Raw genomic sequence first — 23,088 nt, 5'->3', positions numbered from 1 at the left:
AAAAAGGGCTTCGGGACAGGCCCCAGAAGCCAAACAACCTAGCAATTATTAATACAAAAAAACAATAAAATAAAATAAAAGGCTAGAACATGCTCTGAACCATAATACATAAACATAACAAAGAAAAAACTAAATAAATTTACATTTACGAGCTTTTTCAGATGCAAAGTCATCAATTATAGAATCAAGTTCAATATTAGAAAACAAATCTTTTTCAATGAATAACATAGCTAAACCATTTAATCTTTCTTGTGACGTTGATGATCTCAAATAATTTTTTAATAATTTTAGTTTTGAAAAACGTCTTTCTGTTGATGCTACAGTAACAGGTATGGTTAATAGAATTCTATATGCAATACAAACATTTGGATAACAATCTTTACCTTTGGCAAACTCTAAAATTTCAACCAATTACATAACAACATCTTGCAAAGTATTTGTTAATACTTTAAGTTCCGTAATAAAATCATTTAAATCCACATCACTTGTAACGTCCCAATTTTCAAGTCCAAAAACTTCATTTTTAATTAATTGACTTGTAAAAACATTTATAGGAAAACACCAGCTAATCATAACTTTTCATAAAAACCACAACTCATGTCTGAAACAGTTCACAAAAGTAAGAATAATTTCAGAGTACAATCCCAAGTAAACTCTAGTGCGGAAAGCCAACATGTGTGTGTATGATGTGTCGCTACCGCGCCAGCTCCTGCCCCTTCGCTGAAAGGTACCTGAAACGAAAAGTGTAAACTGTAAGCACGAAGCTTAGTGAGTTCCCCCATCGTACCACATACCATACAATCACATAGCATATACACTGCCGGACAATTCTGGGGTGCCCGACATACCCGGTACGGCCATTCTAGGGTGCCGACCTACCCATGCGGCCATTATGGGGTGTCGTCCTACCCGTGTCAAGCCATTATGGGGTTCTGACCTACCCATGTCAAGCCATTCTGGGGTGCTGACCTACCCGTAGGTCCTAACAACCGACCCTCGGGGACTATTCCACCCACTACTGTTACTATCACATATATCATAACATAACATACTATCAGACATATATGGGGTGTCCGAACTGCCCTTCGGTCCTAACAACCGAACTTGGGGACTACTCCCCTCCTACTACCACTATCACATATAACATATCATGCTAACATATAAACATATCATAACATATTGTCAGACATATATGAGGTCCTAACCATGGGCGGAGCCAATAGGGGGGCTAGTGGATGTTTTGCCCCCCCTAACACCATTGATATTACTGTATTACCAAACAAAGCCCCTTTTCAATTATATGCTCATCTCCTTCACTCAAATGGTTATATATATATATATATATATATATATATATATATATATATATATATATATATATATATATATATATATATATATATATATATATATATATATATTACGATGTACGTCTAAGCCGCCGCTAATCTAAAATTCTAGCTCCGCCCTTGGTCCTGACCTACCCTTCGGTCCTAACAACCGAACTCTACTACTAACACATATAACATATCATGCCAGCATATAACATATCAGGTAGTAGCAAACCTAGATTATATCACAAATACAATCATCTAACATACAACCCCTACTGGGGGGCCGGCATTATGGTCGTAGACCCACCGCTACTGGAAGGTAACTCACCTCGAACAAGTAGTTGTTGATAATCCGTGTGGGAAGTCTCTGTCTGCTGCTGCTCCGGAAATCCTCCGGCTATAATCCCCACAAAACACTCAGTCAGAAACTAATATCTATTCTTGAGGTAAAATTACTATTTCACCCCCAATCAAGTCCAAGTCAAAGTCAACTTCAAGTTGACCCGACTCACCGAGTTGGGACGTCAACTCGTCGAGTCCCTATCCCTTTACACTTCCTTATGTACGACTCGACTCGTCGAGTTTAGCGATGACTCGACGAGTTCCTCTTCTATATGAACATCGAATGAACCTTCATCCGACTCGCCGAGTTGTATGAACAACTTGTCGAGTTCACCTTCATCTGATGAACAAGTCATGTCCTTGACTCACCGAGTTGTAAGAACAACTCGTCGAGTTCATCCCCAATCATAAGGAGATTGCCTTGGACTCGCCGAGTCTGTTCTAGCACTCGTCGAGTCCCATGAACTCCAGGTCTAAAGTTAAGTCCAATGCGTTGGGTCACTCCTTCTAACCTGCTACAACCCTTCTAACCCTTAATTGAGTTCTTTTGACCCTTAACAGATATGGGACTTTATGCCTCGGACTCGTCGAGTCCCAAGAACGGACTCGCCAAGTCGGTAATGTCCACACCCTGAATCCTCGATTTCTGATGTACAACACTTGTCCAAATGATAGATCCAATCCCCTAAGCTCGATCTAGCACGTAAAGTTATGAACTTTACGTGCATGCATGGGACTTTTGAGCCAAAGAGGCTCTAAAATGGCTCTAATGTTGCATGAATCCCTCCTTGAGTGCAAAAGCAACCCAAATCTTCCTAGTGACCCCTCCATAGACTTAGATCCGACTTCTTGATTCCCAATCATGTTTGCAATCATGGCTGGCTACCTCATATGGCTTAAAAAGCCCTAAATCTCCCCCTAAAAGGGATATAACAAACAAGCAAGCAAGGTACAAACTTTATACCTTGCAAAGGCTGCAAATGATGAACCAAACTCGAATCCTTCAGTCCCCTCTTGATCCTTCTATGCTCTTCCTTCTTCCTTGAGGTCAAAACCCACAAAAATAACTCAAAAGCTTTAGATCTTGCACCAAAAGGCTTAGGGTTTGCTATGGGGGGTTCCTGGAAGCAATAGGGACGAGTGGTGGCTTAAACATATGATTAAATAAGATGTAAACCCTCATATTAGGGTTGTTTTCCAGCCAGGGCCTACTCGTTGAGTCCGGGACCTGACTCGTCGAGTCCATCACTTGCTTGTTCCTGTAACAACTCTGGGTAATGATCCATCATCTCGTCCACCAGCTCCCAAGTCCATTCTGATCCCTTTCGGTGTTGTCATTGCACCCTCACGAGCTCCACCCTCTTGTTCCTCAGATCCTTCGACTTCCGGTCGAGGATCGCCACAGGTCGCTCGATGTAACTCAGACTGCCATCAACCTGAATATCCTCCAAGGGCACCATTGTTGAGTCATCCACCAGGCACTTTCGCAACTGGAAAACGTGGAAAGTGTTGTGGATCTGACTGAGTTCGGCTAGTAGATCCAGCCTATACGCTACCTTGCCCACCCGCGCTATAACCCTGAACGGTCTAATGTACCTGGGGCCCAACTTGCCTTGTTTCCTGAATCGGATAACACCCTTCCATGGCGACACCTTCAGGAGAACCATATCCCCGACTTGGAACTCTAGGTCTGATCGGCGCTTATCGGCATAGCTTTTCTGCCGACTCTGAGCAGTCTGAAGCCTGCTTCGGACCTGCCGAATCTTCTTTGTCGTCTTGAGCACCACTTCAGTGCTCCCCATTACCCTTTGGCCAACCTCGCCCCAACATATCGGGGTCCTGCACCTCCTCCCATACAGCATTTCGAAGGGAGGGCGGTCAATGCTCGCATGATAACTATTGTTATAGGAGAACTCTGCTAATGGAAGGTAGGTATCCCAACTACCTCCGAAGTCTAACACGCATGCTCGCAGCATATCCTCCAGTGTCTGGATGGTCTGCTCGATCTGACCATCCGTCTGCGGGTGAAAGGCGGTGCTAAAATGCAGACAAGTACCCAGCTCATCATGAAACTTCATCCAAAACATGGAAGTGAACCGCACATCCCTGTCTGAGATCACCGAAACTGGCACCCCGTTTCGCGCCACCACCTCCCTGATATAGATGTCGGCCAACTTTTCGTCCGAAATGCTCTCCTGAATCGGGATAAAATGGGAACTTTTGGTCAATCGATCGACAATGACCCAAATCGAATTCACTCCTCGCGCGGTCCTGGGAAGCTTTGTGATAAAATCCATCGTGATGTCTTCCCATTTCCACAGCAGAATATCCAACAGCTACATCTTGCCATGAGGTCTCTGATGCTCGGCCTTGACCTTCCCGCAGGTCAAGCACCGCTCCATGTACCATGCCACATCTCGTTTCATGCAGGGCAACCAAATAGTCCAGACGAAGATCCCTATACATCTTCGTCGCCCCGGGATGAACAGAAAATCGAGATTTGTGCGCCTTCTCCATCAGAACCTGGCGCACACCCCCATGGTACGGAACCCACACCCTATGGTGTAGTGTCAGTAATCCTCGGCTATCATAGTCGAAAGAGGAAACCTGCCCCACTACTTGCTTTCTCTTCCGATGTTCCTCCTTCATGGCCTCCTGTCGGGCCTCCCGAATCCGCTCCAACAGCGGAGTCACCACTGTCATCCTCAGATAGATATCCCTAATCGGCGCTACCTTGCGGCTAAGCGCTTCGGCCACCACATTGGCCTTCCCCGGATAGTAAAGGATCTCGCAATCGTAATCCTTCACCACGTCCAACCACCGACGCTACCTCAGGTTTAGATTCGGCTGATCCATGAGGTACCTCAAACTCTTATGGTCCGTGTAGACGGTACAAAGAACCCCACAGAGGTAATGACGCCAAATCTTGAGAGCGAATACAACAGCCCCCAGCTCCAAATCTTGCGTCGGGTAATTCGCCTCGTGAGGCTTCGGCTGCCTTGACACGTAGGCGATGACATGCCCTCTCTACATCAGCACTACGCCCAAACCCAAGATGGATGCATCGCAGTACACAACAAAATCCTTCATGCCCTCTGGCAAGGCTAAGATTGGCGCCTCGCATAATCTCTGTCTCAGTGTCTCGAATGCGGCCTGCTGCTCAGGCCCCCAACGAAAGACAACGGCCTTCCTTGTTAGCCTGGTCAGGGGTACGACTATCTTGGAGAAATCCTGGATGAATCTCTGATAGTAGCCGAATAATCCTAGGAAACTTTGAATCTCAGATGGAGACTTCGGAACCTCCCATCTCATCACGGCCTCCACCTTGGCCGGGTCCACCGAAATCCCGTTCTGGTTGACGAGGTGCCCAAGGAACTGCACCTCGCGCAACCAAAACTCACACTTAGAGAACTTAGCATACACGTTCTCCCTCCTCAAAGTCTCCAGCACCTCCCACAGGTGCTCCTCGTGCTCATCCGGCGTCTTAGAATAAACAAGGATATCATCAATAAACAATATCAACGACCGGTCTAACATCGGTCTACACACGCGATTCATGAGGTCCATGAATGCGGCAGGAGCATTGGTGAGCCCGAAGGGCATCACCACAAACTCGTAATGGCCAAAGCACGTCCGGAACGCTGTCTTCTGTACATCCTCCTCTCTGACCCTCATCTGATGGTATCCTGAACGCAGATCAATCTTGGAGAACCAAGATGCTCCCTGTAGCTGGTCAAAGAGGTCATCAATCCTCGGGAGTGGGTAATGGTTCTTCACCGTTACCTTGTTCAGCTTCCGATAATCTATACACATCTGATGCGACCTGTCCTTCTTCCTCACAAACAGAATCGGGGCTCCCCAGGGAGAACTACCCGGTCTAATGAATCCCTTGTCTAACAGCTCCTGTAGCTGTGTAGAAAACTACTGCATCTCAAGAGGAGCCAACCGATATGGTGCCTTGGCTATCGGAGCTGCACCAGGGACTAGGTCGATCCTGAACTCCACCTGTTTCTCCGAAGGTATCCCAGGCAACTCCTTGGGGAATACGTCCGTAAACTCTCACACCACGGGTACATCGCCCACTGTCGCCTTACCCGCCTCCCCGGGTGTCCATGACATAAGCGACATATCCTGCGTAACCCTGATGAAGGTAACGCCTTGCCCTCACTGCCGAACATAAGGCTAGCCCTCACTGTGGTCTCTCGCCCTGAATCATCAACTCTCCCCCTCCTGGGGTCCTGACTCGCACCAACTGCTGTGCGCAATCTATCACTTCCTCATTGGGGCTCAACCAATCCATACCTATAATCACCTTGTTCCCTCGCAAAGGTATGGGAACCAAGTCTACCAGGTAACGCTCCTCGAACAATCTCAAAACACAATCTAGGAAGACCTCATATGCTCGCACTGACCGGTCGTCTGCAATCTCGACCTCTAGAGGGCAATCCAACATGCCCGAAGACTCAGGGAATTTCTTGCTAAGCGCAATGGTGGTTGTCGAGGCCAACACAAATAATAACCCTAAATATTACACACTAAAATAGTGTATAGTGGTAAAGGGATCGAATCCACGGAGATTGGTTCAATTTATAACTCTATGAAAAATCTCTTTGTAAAAATACTTGTAAAATGACAATAAAAATAAAATGGGGGGTTTTGGTGTTTTGAAATACTTGAAACAAACTAGAATTAACTATGATTTAAATAGACAAATGCAACAAAAATAAGAGTTTGATGTAAAATCTATAAGGGAGAGATGGTTGACTTAAAGTTTCCTCACTTTGACTTTTGATGAACATATCATTAGAATCCAATGGTGCAATACTTTGATTTAGATCCTTAATTTGGCTATAGTAATCCAAGGAGCTTGAGATTACCTAGACTTTTCTTAATTGTTGAAATGGATAGAGAAGCTCATAACAATTTCCTTAGTCAAAGTCACTAATTCCAAGTAGCATGTAATTAGTGAAAGTCAACTAGCATTAAGAGCCAAAAAGTCACCAAATCCAAGAGGGGTCAAATGCTTTCACCACCATGTTGGAGGAAATGTTTTTATGATTGTGTGAAGCAAAAACAACACAAAAATCATTTGTTGCTTGCTAATTTGAGGATCCTTTACTTAATCAAGAAATTAGCCAACTAATCACCACAAACACATTTAAACTCATGAACTAAAACATACAAGTAGTGATAAGATGTTAAAACACAAAACATTCCCATAAAGATTTAAGAACATGTTCATGGGTTCTTCAACATTCAACAAAAGTTCAAAGGATTAATCAAAAGTCAACCAAGATTAGTTTAGCCAAGCATGGCTAAACCCAAAGAAACAAAGTTAGAGAAAATTGTACCAAACATTAAGCAAGAATCAAGAGGTAAAAATATGATGTTCTTCAAGTGTTCTTGGCCTTCAAAAGTCTTCAAAACTCCAGAGAGAATCTCCAAAAATCGGATGTCCAAGAGTCTCCAAAAGATGGGCACCAACCTTCCTCAAATAGCTCAAAAGAAGAATTTCCGAAACTGCCCCTGCAGGAGGTTGCGCGACCCGCGTGCTGTTGCGCGGGTGGTCCCTGAATGTAGCATCTTTGAGGTTTTGGGCCTCCATAGCTTAGCCCACTTGGCCCAGTGCGAGCCCAATCAGCTCCTAGCCCATTTTCTTCAAGTTTTTCTTCATTTTAAGCCCAATTTGACCTCTCCAAATCCTCCAAAGCTCGTGCACTCTCCCGATTAACAATCTACGCACGCTTGAATAAACTCCTGCATCTTGCAAAATTAAAGTTTATTTCTCTCCAAGCCTTCAAATAACCATCAAGCTCGCTCCATGCATCATCTCCACAATCACCAAGCCTAACATCATTTTTGTCTACCAAATCTCATCGCTTCCCATACGTCCCGAACACTCCCGCTCCGCTAGACCCGAAAACCTGCAATTATGCTCACAAGATTCGAAAGTACCCAAAATAGTCATAAAATAACAAAATGGAAAATATGCATGGAAATTATCTAAATTATGAATGAAATATGCTAAAATAAACTATAAAAAGAAGTAAACAAAACTAACTATCACGCAAGAGAGACAAATGATCGGGTAGCACCCGAATCAAACAATACCTGAACTAGGATACCGTTCACATGGAACGATCCTAAACAGAGCACATACATAACATATCAAAATCACAGTAGCATATCATAAAAAGCATAAATATGAAGTCATACCCGTCACCACATCGAGTGCATCGCGTGCCTCCTCGGCAGTCAACTGGAATGCCCGACTCCTCACCACTAGAGCCTCTACCTTGCCATGCCGGCCATCAGTAATCCGCAAGGTTGCTAGAGCTGGTGCCTTCACTGGCATTGATGCTATCAACTGGGGGCAGTTGGCCTTCTTGTGGCCCCTCTGATTGCAGTGGAAACACAGCAACTCAGACGTCTAAATAACTAGCGCAGGGGCAGTACAATGCCTGCTGAAGTGCCCCGTCTTTCCGCACTTGTAGCAGCCCGACAATCCCAATCTACACGCCCCCTCATGTGGTATGCCACATTTCCTGCAGTGGCCCTATCCTGACTGGCCTTTCGGCCTACCATCTGATCCCTTAGGCTTCTTCCCCGAAGCCCCAGTCGTCTGACCCTCCTCTATCTTCCTCTTCCGGACATGTTCCAGATCGATCTCCCTCTCCCTTGCCCTAGCAATCATGGAATCTAGGGTAGGGCAAGCTGAAAAACTAATATGCTCCCGAATGTCGGCTCGCAGCATGTCATGGTAGCAGGTCCTCCTCATATCCTCATCTCCCGCATACTGGGGCACCAGCAACGCCCTCTCCCGGAACTTGGCGGTGATATCCGTCACAGTCTCCGTAGTCTGTCTCATGTCCAAAAACTCCCTAGCTAGCTAACAAAAATTGATAAGTACGCAAAGGGACTTCCATGGGAGTACGTGGTGCCAATGCGTCAGGCACATACTCTGGAGACAGCCATCTGGGCTGCCAATTCTGTGGAGGATATGATTAAGGGAAGAGCTGCCAACAAGGTTGAGGTTGGCGAGAAGAGGAGATTTGAAGGGTCTGCTAAACCCAAAAAAAAGAAGAGCAAGTTCGGTTCAAAGAAGCTCGGGGGAGGAGGAAATGAATCGAAATGGTGCGAGAAGTGCAAGAAGAAGCTCTCGGGAAAATGTAGCGAGGAAGTAACCTACTACAAGTATGGGAAAATAGGGCACTATGCCAATGAGTGCACCATCAACAAGAGGGTGTGCTACGAGTGCCTTGAAGAAGGGCATATTGATAAGGATTGCCCAAAGAAGAAAGATGCGGGAAGGCCCAACGTTCCACCGAAGCCAAAGGTGAGAGCCTTCCAGATGACGCTCGAGGTTGCGAAGGAGGCAGCAGACGTCGCTTCAGGTACCTTTCTTGTAAATGGTTTGCCTACCAATATACTATTTGATTCCGGAGCCAACTACTCCTTTGTGTCGTGTAAATTTGGTGGGAAACTAGCATTACCTGTAGAAAAACTTGATAATGCCCTGATTGTAGAAGTTGCCAGTGGCAAGTTCGTACCTGTTAGTAATCGTATTAAGAACGTAGTCATCGACCTAAACGGAAAAGAATTCCACAAAGAGCTATTACCCATAGAGTTAAATGGTTTCGACATCGTTTTGGGTATGGATTGGCTTAGCGCCAATGATGCCAAGATATTATGCCGAAAGAAGATAGTTAGGGTAAATCCCCTTGGAAAGGAGTCATTTATGGTGTACGGGGACAAATGTAGAGTGAATTCTGGAATCATCTCCCTGATGAAAGCCATGAAATGTTTATCCAAAGGATGTGCATCATACTTGGCATTCGTAATCGATGCTAAGAAGGAAAAGAAAGAGGTGCAGAATATACCGGTTATATGTGATTATCCGGAAGTCTTTCCTGAAGATCTTCCCGGGTTACCGCCTGATAGGCAAGTGGAGTTTCATATAGACTTGTTACCAGGAACGACACCGATAGCAAAGGCACCGTACCGATTAGCACCAACGGAGATGAAGGAGCTTATGACACAACTTTAGGAGTTGTTGGACAATGGTTTCATTCGACCTAGTTCATCACCCTGGGGAGCTCCAGTGTTATTCGTGAAGAAGAAGGACGGAAGCATGAGAATGTGTATAGACTACCGAGAGCTGAACAAGGAAACGGTGAAGAATAAGTATCAATTGCCGAGGATTAACAACCTATTCGATCAGCTGCAAGGTTCGAGCTACTTCTCAAAGATCGATCTTAGGTCAGGATATCATCAGCTGAAGGTAAGAGAGCAGGATATTGAGAAGACTGCATTCAGAACTAGATATGGGCACTACGAGTTCTTGGTTATGTCGTTTGGACTAACCAATGCTCCAACATCGTTCATGGATTTGATGAACAGGGTTTGTAAACCATTCCTCGATAAATCCGTGATAGTGTTCATCGATGACATTCTGATCTACTCGAAAAGCCAAGAGGAGCATGACAAGCATCTACAGGAAGTATTAGAAGTGCTGAAGAAGGAGAAGCTTTATGCAAAGTTCTCTAAGTGTGACTTTTGGATACGAGAAGTCCAGTTCTTGGGTCACGTGGTTAACCAAGAAGGGAAATGGTTGACCCCGCAAAGATCGAAGCTGTAATGAAGTGGGAACATCCAAAGAGTCCCACGGAGATTCGAAGCTTTCTAGGATTAGCCGGATATTACCGATGATTTATCCAAGGCTTTTCATTGATAGATGCTCCATCGACAGCTTTGACTCACAAAGGAGCTACATATACGTGGAGTGAGAAACATGATGAGGCATTCGAGAAGCTAAAGAAGAAGTTATGTGAAGCACCGATACTTTCTCTACCCGATGGAGTTGAAGACTTCGCGGTCTATAGTGACGCATCTGGAGTTGGTTTGGGTTGTGTTCTGAACCAAAGAGAAAAGGTGATAGCATACACATCTCGACAATTGAAAGAGCATGAAAAGAACTACCACACTCATGATCTGGAGTTGGCAGGGGTAGTATTTGCCTTAAAGATATGGAGGCATTACCTCTACGGCATGAAGTGCAAGCTTTTCACTGATCATAAGAGTCTCCAGTATCTCTTTAATTAGAAAGAATTGAACATGAGGCAATGACGCTGGCTAGTGTTACTCAACGACTACGACTGTGAGATACTCTACCACGCCGGTAAAGCAAATGTTGTCGCGGATGCTCTCAGTTGGAAAGTCAACCTTGAAAGGAAAAGGCCAAGAGTGTTGAGAATTGAAGTCGTCTCGACGATTGTGGAAAGTATCAGGAAAGCTCAAGAAGAAGCTTTAGAGAAGAATGACCGAAAGGAAGAACGTTTGGGCAAAACGTTAGTGTTCGGTACAAATAGTCGAGGACTGAAGGTACTCCAAGATCGGATTTGGGTACCTAAGACGGGAGGAATAAGAGATCTTCTGATGGAAGACTCACACAAGACCATGTACTCGATTCATCCCGGTAGCACTAAAATGTATAGGGACCTAAAACCCTACTACTGTTGGCCGACGATGAAGCTCGATGTTGCGAAGTATGTGGCCGAGTGTGTGACATGTGCAAGAGTTACGACACAAAATCAGAAAACGTATGGGAGTTTAGAACCTTTACCTGTACCCATGGGTAAATGGGAAGACATCACCATGAATTTTGTGACTAAACTGCCCAGGACGAAGAACGGACACGACATGATTTGGGTGGTCGTGGATCGTTTCACTAAGAGTGCACACTTCATAGCGGCCAACAAGAAGTGGTCTATGGATAAGCTCGCAAATGCTTACGTGAAGGAAATTGTAAGACTTCATGGTGTCATCCAACAATCGTATCAGATCGTGATAGTCGTTTCACGTCGAGGTTTTGGAGGAGTCTACAAGAGGAGTTGGGTACAAAGTTATGTTTGAGTACTGCTTACCATCCGCAGACTGATGGTCAGAGCGAAAGAACGATTCGATCACTGGAAGATATGCTGAGAGCATGTACCCTTAAGTTCCAAGGGAATTGGGACGAGCACTTACACCTGGTAGAATTTTCCTACAACAATAGTTTTCACTCGAGCATCAAGATGGCGCCTTATCAAGCTTTGTATGGACAGAAGTGTCGTATGCCATCTTGTTGTCTTGAAGCCGGAGATAAAAAGTTTATGGGCCCCGAGATAGTCCATGAGACTGCTGAGAAGTTGAAAGTGATTAGGGAAAGGATGTTAGTAGCTCAAGATCGTTAAAAGAGTTGTGCTGACAAGAAAAGACGACCAATGACTTTTGAAGTTGGGGATTCCGTTTTACTTAAAGTCTCACCGTGGAAGGGACTTATAAGATTCGGGAAACGAGGAAAGCTAAGTCCAAGGTTTATTGGACCGTTTAAGGTTCTTCAGAAGATTGGGAACCAAGCTTACAAGTTGGAATTGCCTGAAGAAATCGATGGTATTCATAACACCTTCCATGTGTGTTATTTGAGGAAATTCACGGGAGAAGTTCCTGACATAATCCCGATCTCAGAGTTAAGAATGGATGAGAATAAAAGGCTGATCGAAGAGCCTGAGGCAATTGTTGACCGTAAGACTAAGAAGTTACGATGCAAGATGGTCGACTTAGTGCTAGTCGGATGGAAACATTCGAATGGGTCGAATCTTACTTGGGAAACAGAGGATGACATGATGAGTCGCTATCCACATCTGTTTGTTGATGCATGATTCCGGGACAGAATCATCCTAAGGGGAGGGGGGAATTGTAACACCCGGGTTTCAGGGCTAAGCATTTTTAGACAATATAATAGTCTAGGTCAACTATTGTAACTCTTTTTAAGTAATAAAGATGAAATATTTGAATTCTATGTGAATTATGTGTATTTGTCTGCTTATTACTTAATTATAAAGATATAATTAATAAAAGATAAAAATAAGCGTCAAAATTAAAGTGTGAGATAAGGTCGATATCTTTACATAAAATTTTAGTGGTCGAAACAAGGATTCCGGGGATATAAAGAACGCCAAAATCCGAGTTATAATTAGGGATGAGCATTAGAACCGCCGGAACCGGAATCGGAACCGGACCGGAACCGAACCGGAACCAGACCGGAACCGGAACCGGAATTGGCAATAGGTCCGGTTACCGGTTCTCCATTTTTATGAAAATCGGTCTCGGTTCTAAAAACCGGAACCGGTTTGACATTTTTTTTTCATTTTTTAAAATGCGTATAACTCGCTCATATGAAGTCGAAATTATTTGATTTTTTTTTCCAACATGTAATTTGGAGTTTGTAATTCATTTTTGACGGTACAAACATATGTTTTTGTTAGATATGGAATTAGACACATGCCCCGAAAGAAAGCATATCGATGTTGCGTTTTTTTTATTTCAGCATTATTTTTTTGTTTTTTTGAATATGTTCCATTTTTTAAATGTGTATAACTCATTCATATGACGTCGAAATTATATAAATTTTTTTTCAGCACGTAATTTGGTGTTTGTAGTTCATTTTAGACTATAAAAATACATATTTTGGTTAGATATTGAATCAGGTATAGACCCCAGAAGACAACATATCAATGCTGCGTTTTTTCTGTTTCGACATTTTTTATTTTTTTGGAATCTGTCCCCGCTTTTAAAATGCGCATAACTCACTCATATGAAGTCGGAATTACTTGATTCTTTTTTCATCATGTAATTTAGTGTTTGTACTTCAATTTAGAATGTAAAAAGTCATAATTTGGTTAAATATTGAATCATTTACAAGTTCTAGAAGATAACATATAATCTATAGTATTTCAACCGGTTCTATTTTGAAAAATAACCGAAAAACCGGGACCGGAACCGGAACCGGCGCTAGAACCGGCGGTCCGGTTCCCGGTTCTTATAATATAGGAAAACCGGTTCTGGTTCCAAACCGGTCCGGTTCCAAAGCTCATCCCTAGTTATAACGAAGAAGTTATGACCCGTCGAAGTTTCGCGACGGAACCGACACGATACCGGGAAGCGTAAATAGTGAATTTATGATAGCGAGATTTAGCCTTAGCGATCTAAACGAAATTCATAGAATACATTAAACCGAGAGCGTCCATAAAAAGAACGCCCAAATCTGACTTCGTATGAGGAAGTTATGATTTTTCGAAGTTTCGGATTAGCAGTGTACAGCCCGAAATTCGAATAATAGATCAAGCGGTTTTTAGCCGACACGACCTAAACGAGAATCGAAGATCTCGTTAAGAGTAGCGTAACGAGAAAAAGATAGGCGAAAACGGACGTCGGATGAAGAAGTTATGAGAATTTAACGGACCAATCCTGTCCCGGCCTGTTAATAATGTAACTTTTAAAATAAATTCAAAATTAGCCGACAGAGTCTAAACGAAAGTTGTAGAGTACGCTCCTGCCTTTGCGTGGATATAAAGAACATCAAAAATGGAGCTCGTATGCGAAATATATGAATTTTAAAAGTTTGTAGTCGAAATTACGAAGTCTGATAAGAACTTGATGACGTGGCAGCATCTGGGCCATCCGATGTTGGTTCAGGAGTCGCTTCGGATCACGCCACGTTGCCCTCGCATACGCCACGCGTAGCTCCGGTTTGATCCATCCGATGGTGCGAGACAGCTGGCTTCGGCTGGCATCCTTATCTGAGGTGTACGCCCAGCGTACCCTCGATACGCCCAGCGTTCCGAGAGGCTTCGCCCCCTATAAATACCTGCGAGGGTCTCTGGATTTTTCACACCGTTTTCTTTCTCTCTCTAAATTACTTTCTCTCTCTAAGGGTTTTAACCCTCCCCTAAGCCTAGGTGATCCCCTAGCACCCTAAGGAAGCCCCGAGGCTCCCGGAGTCCCGAAAAAAAGGGTCTTTCGGTTTTGGAAACGTTGCTCCGAGCAAAGCCCGGTTTTCTTTAAAATCCTCTGTAAGTGAGCTACGCTTATGAAACTTTTAATATAGCTTTCTAATAATTATAGTAATGTTATTAGGTCCTTAAAATAATTATTTGGGCTATTATTATGAGTTATATTGAGTGTTATTTAACACTTATATAATAGTAATAATAGTCAGACTATTAATTTGTCGCGGTTATCGTTAGACTAAACCCTAGTGGTATTGATACTAGGTTTTATCGAAGGAAAATTGTTTTGAGAGTATCGAAGCGCTGTCCGAGTGCTGAGTCACCACCTTTCAGGTGAGTGCAGAGTTACTTTCAGCTTACACATTGATATGAAGTAGTTATATAAATTACGTGTTGTGTGTGCATATTATTTGTATACTTGCTATCTATGCTGGATGAACAATTTTATACACGTTTTAAATGATTTAAACTGTATATGTATTTTATATCTACAAAATGTGTTGGGTAGAACATGGGTAGATGTAATAGTTGTTGTGTGATAAAATAAAATAATGAGAGGCCTCGTTATAGATGTTATTGATGATCCAGTCATCTAGCGAAGTATAGATGACGACCACGGACTATTCTAGTTAGTCCAGTGGAACACTAGTAGGCTCGCAACCTGTAGGTGTTTATTTGAACTGTGTGCTCGCCAGGTGTACTCCATCCCCCACATGGTTGCCTTAAGGACATTTATTGCTAAGGAATCCCCTTAGCAGTAGTGTCCATCCCAATGATAGTCGTTAGACAAGGTCCCTTGTGTTAGATGTTTTAGGAACGTAAAGTAAGGATAACGGGAATGGATAATCGGGTTTGTTTGGTTTGATAAATCTAATAAACTTATTTATTGTGGGTTGAAAACCCTATGTACTCACCAGGCTCCCAAGCCTGACCCACTCGGTTTCTTGTATTACAGGTAGTGGCGTATAAGCATAGATGTGATGTCTTGGGATGAGGGATTAAAGGATTTTAGGCCTGTAAATACAAAATAATGTAGTAAGGCCTATGTTGTATTGTTTATGCTTATGATCTGTATCGAACATGACATCCCGAGTCTTTTTAATGAAATACATTTCTATGGAAATGCTTTTGATAATTCTTTATCATATTTTGTTTTGGGACAATTTCTGCAACACCTTTATTTAAAATGTTACTCTGATTTTTAAACAAAGCATAAACAAAATTGGTCTTTTCTGGCCGTGAAAATGGGGATGTCACACATATCATCAGGACAATTTGTTAGGAAGGACTTTTGAGAGAAAGTTATTTATGGTTTATTAATATATAATAAGTTATAATATATTAATATGAAATCATATGTTTTAATTAGTATTGATTAAGAATTAATTTGGAATTAATTTAGTGATCAAAAGATACTAATTAAATCTATGGGGACTAATTATGGTCATTAGTTATATTTATATGTGTTGGGCTTATGATCCATGTTGGACCAAGTTTATGTATGGATACATAAAGAGTTGGGCCACATGGACCATGTATCATAACACCCATTGGTATGGATTTGGGTTATACCCATGACTCTTGGAATCCAAGATATAAATGTGCTACTTCATGACCAAAACGTGTACACTTGTATCTTCTTAGAGAAATATGGAGGTTTTTGGTGCATGGAATTCTCTCTCAAGTCCTACCTTTGTCCATGATGTGTTGTGACTTCATTTGAGGCTTCCAGGCTATTGGGGCTAAGCTCTTTAAGGCCAAATACACCAAGACTTCAAGCTCCATCAAAAGGTATGTCGTGCTAACTAGTATATTATATTTTTATGTTAAATGCATGCTAGTTGTAAGATTAATACATTGGAAACCATTTGCATGTATAATTAGTGAAAAAATAGATCCAATGTATTTAGGGTTGTATGTGCACCATAGGATGTTGTAGTATACTAAAACCCAACAGTGGTATCAGAGTCATGGGTTGTTTTCAATTATACTTGATGCAAGTTTCTGGAAAAAAACGAATTTTTTACTGTCTGAACAACAGATTCGACGAGTCCAGTGAGGGACTCGACGAGTCCATGAACAAATTCATCCAACTCGTCGAGTTGGTTCATGCACTCGACGAGTTGGACCCCCTGACAACATATCTTCAAGTTTTTTTGGCCTGTTTTGGATTAGAATCACTACCACAAAGTGTTTTTGTTCATAAAATTTGTTTTTTTTATACTATGTTAATGTTTATTCTCATCCAAATAAAGGATAATAATCAAAGTTTCAAGTTTTATACATGTTTATATGATGCTTGAAAATTTTTGATTATGAATGTTCATGTTTATGAGTTTGTTTAGATTAATAGAAAAAATTATGAGATAGTTGTTTTCAATCCAAATTAATCTAGAAGTTGGTAATAATATGTGTTTTTGTAACTTGTCCTCAAGTTACTTGAAAAGTCACATTTATGAATTTTAAAAACTCATAAAATTGCCATAGGTTACAAAATGAAGAGTCTTTTTGTCATAAATAGTTTTATGAACTCCATAACTTGTCCTCAAGTTATGGATGTTCAAGAGTCTCTTCATTAATGTTTTTTTAAGACCTTAATTAAACTCATAAGTTATGAAAATCCAAGGGTTTTGAAAAGTTTCAAAACTTGTCCTCAAGTTTTGGAATTTGTAAAGTTTCCCCCCATGAATACTTTAGTTACAAGTTAGCCCTTAGAGTTTTAAAAGTTAAAATTCAACCCTTATACTATTATAATATTAATAGTTAATACTTATATGTATGTATAAGAACAAAGTTAGTCTTACCGTTAGTAGGCCTCATTCACGAAGCCAATCTATAAGGGGGTATAAGGTTACTGCCTATAAAATGGCAGTTTAATGGGTGTCCACTCTCACCCACCGCTTCCTTGACTGGTGGAGGGTTGTTAGCCGAACGGGTTTGACAGGACTATAATTCTCCCTTCATTAAAAGTATAATGATAAATACTAAGTAACTAAACACTTATTAAATTCCCAATCTTAGTTACTTAAGAAAATGTGAATTTGGTGCTAACCGATGAAATTCACACTTTGTACCTTACCAAGTTGTTGGTGGAGCGTGTGTGGGTAACCGACACACTAACTTAGACTAGTAAGGATAACAAAGGGTGACTTAATGTTTGTCATAGATCGGTGGAGCGTGTGTGGGTAACCGGCACATCGATTAGGTGATAATATTAAGGGTACCAAGTGAATTTGCATGGTTATTGACACCTTGTTTTGTGATCCTCAGCATCCTAGTCACAAAATTTGAGAGGGCACAATCGAGATTGAAACATGCCATTGAAAAGTTCAATGAATCTCAAAAGATCTAGGAATTTCAAATCCAAGAAAAACCTAATAAAATTATTTCGTTTTTCATGGTGGAAATTGGTGAATCGTCATTCGCCTACCTTTAAATATCTTATAGCTTGGATTACGACATCCCTCTTCCAAGTTATAAAATATTGTGTTGGGTCCTAGCCTTAATATTTCATATTAGGTGTTATATTAAGGACTTAAAAATCAACTAACTTGAATATCTCCCATTTTAGATGTCTAGTTTAGACATCTATAATCTACCCAAATCTCTTGGAATTTCACTTCCTCCACCCCCTCCAAGTATTCTCCCTAACCCACAAGTTCAAGGTCACTCAAGCCCTATTCGCAAGCAAGATCTATGTGTGATCACATCTTGGAGATGAAGTCACATATTGACAATCCGGGAGAGTTGGGTGTCAAAGTCTTGAGAAAGTTGGATGTTCAATCACTTTCTAAGTCACATAGTGAGTTCGTTTGGGACTACTATGTGATAGACCATGACATGACCCTTAATGATCTTAACTATTTGCTTGGTGTTGCTGAGTCAGCAATGATTTTGAGCACTGGTGAAGTAAATTTGAATGGAAGATCGACTTCCCAAACCTTCATGGATATTGACAATGGTAACATTGGAAATCTAGAAAAGCTTTCTCTTCCCAATGGAAAGGGATCAGCCATAGTCAACTCGGTTGACCAAATGGTAAAGAGAAAGGCTAAGTATGAGATAGACTCGTGTACCATTCCCAAAGAGTCCATATGTTTCTGTTGCCAAAGGAAGGGGCATTGGTTGCAAAGCTGCCTATTTACCTGAAAGATCATAAGGATGGTAAAGTCAAAAAGGTTTGACTCTACTTCGGGTAAAATCCACTATCTAACTCTATTAAGTTCCTATTCCGAGATTCTTATTACATGATGTGACTGGGTCACATGTTGATGCTTTAAGAGTCAAAGAAAAGAGAGGAAGCTTAAAGAAAGTATATGCTGATTCTGATTGTGAAAATGGATTTCAATCGCATGGTTTGGTGATCAGAATTTTGAGATGTTACTTAAGAGTTGTGACAGATTGCTTAAGAATAGATAACAACAAGGTTTTCATATGGATTGTAAGGATAAATTTTTCCGTAAAGTTTTAAAATAAAAGAAAAGGGTTTTGATTTTATTTATTTTAAAATATCCTTTCAATGACATTTGTGAAAAAGTGTTGCTTATATGATTCCATTGACAACAATACTGGTAAGTGGATTTGATTCTTTCATTTGTGGTAGTGTCTAAATTTACCAAATAAGGAAAGATTCTCATCACCCAAGTTTCAATTGGACCGAAACTTGGAATCATGCAAGTTGTATAATATGATGAATGAGAATTATCAGCTTTGGAAAATTAAGACTAAGTCCTTGGTCACATGAATATATGAGTCAAGTGAAGGACAAAGGGATTGGGTACACTTGGGTGTGCGCTGATCAGGTCCACCACAAAGACTATTCGTCATGATTTACTAAAGTTTGGTAAATATGAAGAATCAAATTAGGCAGAACGATAAAAGTTTCTCAAATCTAAAAAGATGAGAGAGTACTTTAGTATCATGTTTTATGATCATCTTAATGATTAAGATACCATATCACAATTGATCCTCTAAGGACATCTTAGTGCATTCTTATGGCTAAGAAGAGGAGTCATGAATTGTTGGAATGGTTAAATCAAGAAGATGAGTCATACTTCGTTCCATAAACAAAGTGTTAGAGTCATACTCCAAGATTGTAACTTGGGTGACACATCTTAAAAAAGGTTTATTAACACTAGTCAAATGTAAGAGTAAAATGTTTTCTACTCTTGTATATTTGAAATTGGTAAGTTGTGATGTTTTGGATAAAACATAGACCAACTTAGGCCAATTACGTGAAGTGTTAGTCTTGATAAGAATCCGCACTATCCCTTGAATATTTATTTTGTTAAGGAATATTTCTTGATAAGAAAGTCTTATATGACAAGAGGATAGTGGGAGTCTTAAAGGTCTTGAAAGTTTCAAGAACTAATCAAGGATAAAACCTATAATTCTTCACTAGCACACAACTTGAGGTTTATAACCTATCGTGCTGACAATTTTGTGCCCACTCCAGTTAAAGTTGGCTTTGCATAGGAGTTCTGAGAGTTCTTAATTGATTGGATAACTACTTGGAAGCAATGGCAGGCCCTTGGGCTGCCAGGTGGCAATAAGTTAAGACTGCACAAGTTCAGTCCATATGAGCTTAGATTTGTCACTAACCTTGTCTTATGATTATGGTTTTGACAAATTCATATGGATAGGAACTCATACATCATACAATATAAGTGTCATAAGGTTTCTCTCCGATTCATGAAAATGATGGTGAGGAAACACTTTCACTAAGTAGATTTTTAGTAGATAGTAATTGTGACATTTGCATTCTCAAAGTCGTTAGTGGAGCGTGTGTGGGTAACCGACACACTAACATAGACTTGTGAGAAATGACAAAGGTCTAAACAATTGAGACTATGATTACGGTATCCCTTTTCATAGTTCTATAAAATTCTTTAGACACACATGTGAGCTATCTAAGGAGAGGTGTATGATTTTGATAAAGTTTTATCAAAGCATCTAGTATCATAAATCTGAAGTTTGGTAAGAGAGTCAATAAAGTATTGATTTCTAGAAGTCCAACTGTTTTCTAAGTACATGTCAAAGCTAGTGGGAGCATAAGTGTTATGCTAATAATCATCATGTTAGTGGGAGCATGATAATTATGTTTAATATTGCAAGTTAGCTATGTTAATTATAGAAAACAAAAGTTTCAATTCGTGAAGATGCAGGGATTGAAAAGTTGTTTTGCTATAATCAAGGGAGAGGGAATTATACTTAATTTCAAATCATCTTAGATAGTGAGATTTTAATCATGTTTAGTCAAGTATATATATATGAATTTTATGTTGAAATGGTTCGACTTAAGGAAATTCTATATATATTGCGTTTTCAAAATTCGATTATGATTATGGCATCCCCCTTCACAGTCAAATTTTGAAAACATGGAAAATAAAAAAATATATAGCAAAAGATTGGTCTAGTATGTGAGACATCATGAATCGTGTCCCATATTATTCCGATATAGGATCGATTGCATGTGTTGTAATATTCATCCTTTCTAAATTTTCCAAATGCTTAGAGCATTAAGAGGGGAAAAGTCTAGAATTTGATATGACTAAAATGATTAAACAATTGTCGAGGACAATCTAAGGTTTACCAAAGATTGGTTGCTCATGGAAAGTTGGAAGTATAAGTGTTAATTTTGGAAGAACCATATTGACATATTCTGAAAAGAGGTAACTCTTGTTCAGAAGTGATAGTCAAAATGGGAATCTGGAAAGGTTTCCATAGGTTGAAGTTGTTCTTTCAAATCTGTGTAAGATTAGAAAGCTTAATGCAAGAAGCATGTTCAAAGTAATGTACTTTGAATTTGAGACTTCGTTTCCATGGAATTGATCTCCATTGGAATGCTCTGTAATGTCTGTTGACAAGTCTTTGTGACTTTGTGCATAGTCATTACGAGAGGATCAATGCATATAAGTTTAGAATCTAACAGATTTTGTTAAATGTTAGGAATTTGGAATTCTTATATTTACGATAAAGATTTGGGATTGTGAAATAAGCATCATTGGAATCATGTTCAATTGATCTATTTCACAAAGCAAAGATCATAGATAAACATGGTGTGCATACTTGGTGTATGGCATGACTAGTGTTTAGAAAACATAGTTTACATGTTTGGAGCATGGGACAACTATTGTTTTAATTCAAGTATCAAGTTGATTATTTGAAACATTATACAACGAATAATGAGTAATCAATATGGTGTTTAAATAAAAGGTGTTCTATTTACTCTCAAAGGTGCTTGGGACCATAGAGGATTAGTATTATTCTTGTGTTTCACTTTGCATGTTTTGACTTCCAGAATAACTAGGTTATCCTTTCCGAATGACTAAGTTATTCAAATCATCAACAATCGATAATACGTTGGAAGTAGGTATTAAGGCAAGACTTTCATGAATCGGGTTTGTAGATGTCCAAGGTAGTGGACATAGTAAGAGTTACTACAACATTCATGAGTACTCCTGGAATAGGGATTCGACTATTGGATTCAACCCACACTCATTTGAATCACTTCATGTATTTTATCACGAGTGATCATGAGACGATAATATCTTATATTCTTCAAACCTAAAGATATGACTTGTTGCCTATGAGTTGGTTATACATTGATTGCATGAAAACACATTTGGTAACTCGATGTTATAAAACGTGTCTTTGTTATGATTCAACAAGTAATAGAACAAGCATATGAGTCGAAGTTTATCCATTCCTTTTACCCTTGGAGGGATAAAAGAGATATTTGTGGGCCCCTCGATGATTTGGTGATGACAAACGTAAGTGCTCGGTCGGGCCTGGACTGATTTGATTTGTTCAATTAGTCAGTCGTCATAAATCGGAAATCAGGAAACAACAAATGGACTGAGAGAATGATTATAATCCATGTCTCAGCCCATATGATATCTAGAATGGAGGAATATATGATCCCTTATCTAATGGACATGTCACTGATTTGTTCAAAGTTCGACAGTGGCTTTTAAGAGCTACGATTGCTAGTCTGGATCTTGGAGTAATACTTGAATAATAGTTTTAGACTTATCCAAGTGGGAGACTATTGGATTAGGTGTCTAAGCCCATAACTATTATTGGTATATATTCGACCCGAGAGTAGCATGGTCTATTTGGGTTGCATATCATCAGGACAATTTGTTAGGATGGACTTTTGAGAAAAGGTTATTTATGGTTTATTAATATATTATAAGTTATAATATATTAATATGAAATCATATTTTTTAATTAGTATTGATCAAGAATTAATTTGGAATTAATTTAGTGATCAAAAGATACTAATTAAATCTATGGGGACTAATTATGGTAATTAGTTATATTTATATATGTTGGGCTTATGATCCATGTTGGACCAAGTTTATGTATGGATACATAAAGAGTTGGGACACATGGACCATGGATCATAACACCCATGGGTATGGATTTGGGTTATACCCATGACTCTTGGAATCCAACATATAAATGTGCTACTTCATGACCAAAACGTGTACACTTGTATCTTCTTAGAGAAATATGGAGGTTTTTGGTGGATGGAATTCTCTTTCAAGTCCTACCTTTGTCCATGATGTGTTGTGACT

At 40.4% G+C, this 23,088-nt stretch overlaps 1 protein-coding gene across 1 annotated transcript in view; it reads right to left on the bottom strand.

Annotated features, from left to right (window-relative positions):
- Nucleotides 1-23,088, bottom strand: part of LOC111900133 (pentatricopeptide repeat-containing protein At3g42630-like) — a 48,176-nt gene that overhangs the window by 469 nt on the left and 24,619 nt on the right. The window lies entirely within an intron of this gene.

The sequence above is a fragment of the Lactuca sativa genome, chromosome 8, assembly GCF_002870075.4.
Source record: "Lactuca sativa cultivar Salinas chromosome 8, Lsat_Salinas_v11, whole genome shotgun sequence".
In the NCBI taxonomy this organism is placed as follows: domain Eukaryota; kingdom Viridiplantae; phylum Streptophyta; class Magnoliopsida; order Asterales; family Asteraceae; genus Lactuca; species Lactuca sativa.
The sequence above is the reverse complement of the archived record's forward strand: the minus strand, read 5'-3'. Positions and strand labels throughout refer to the sequence as shown.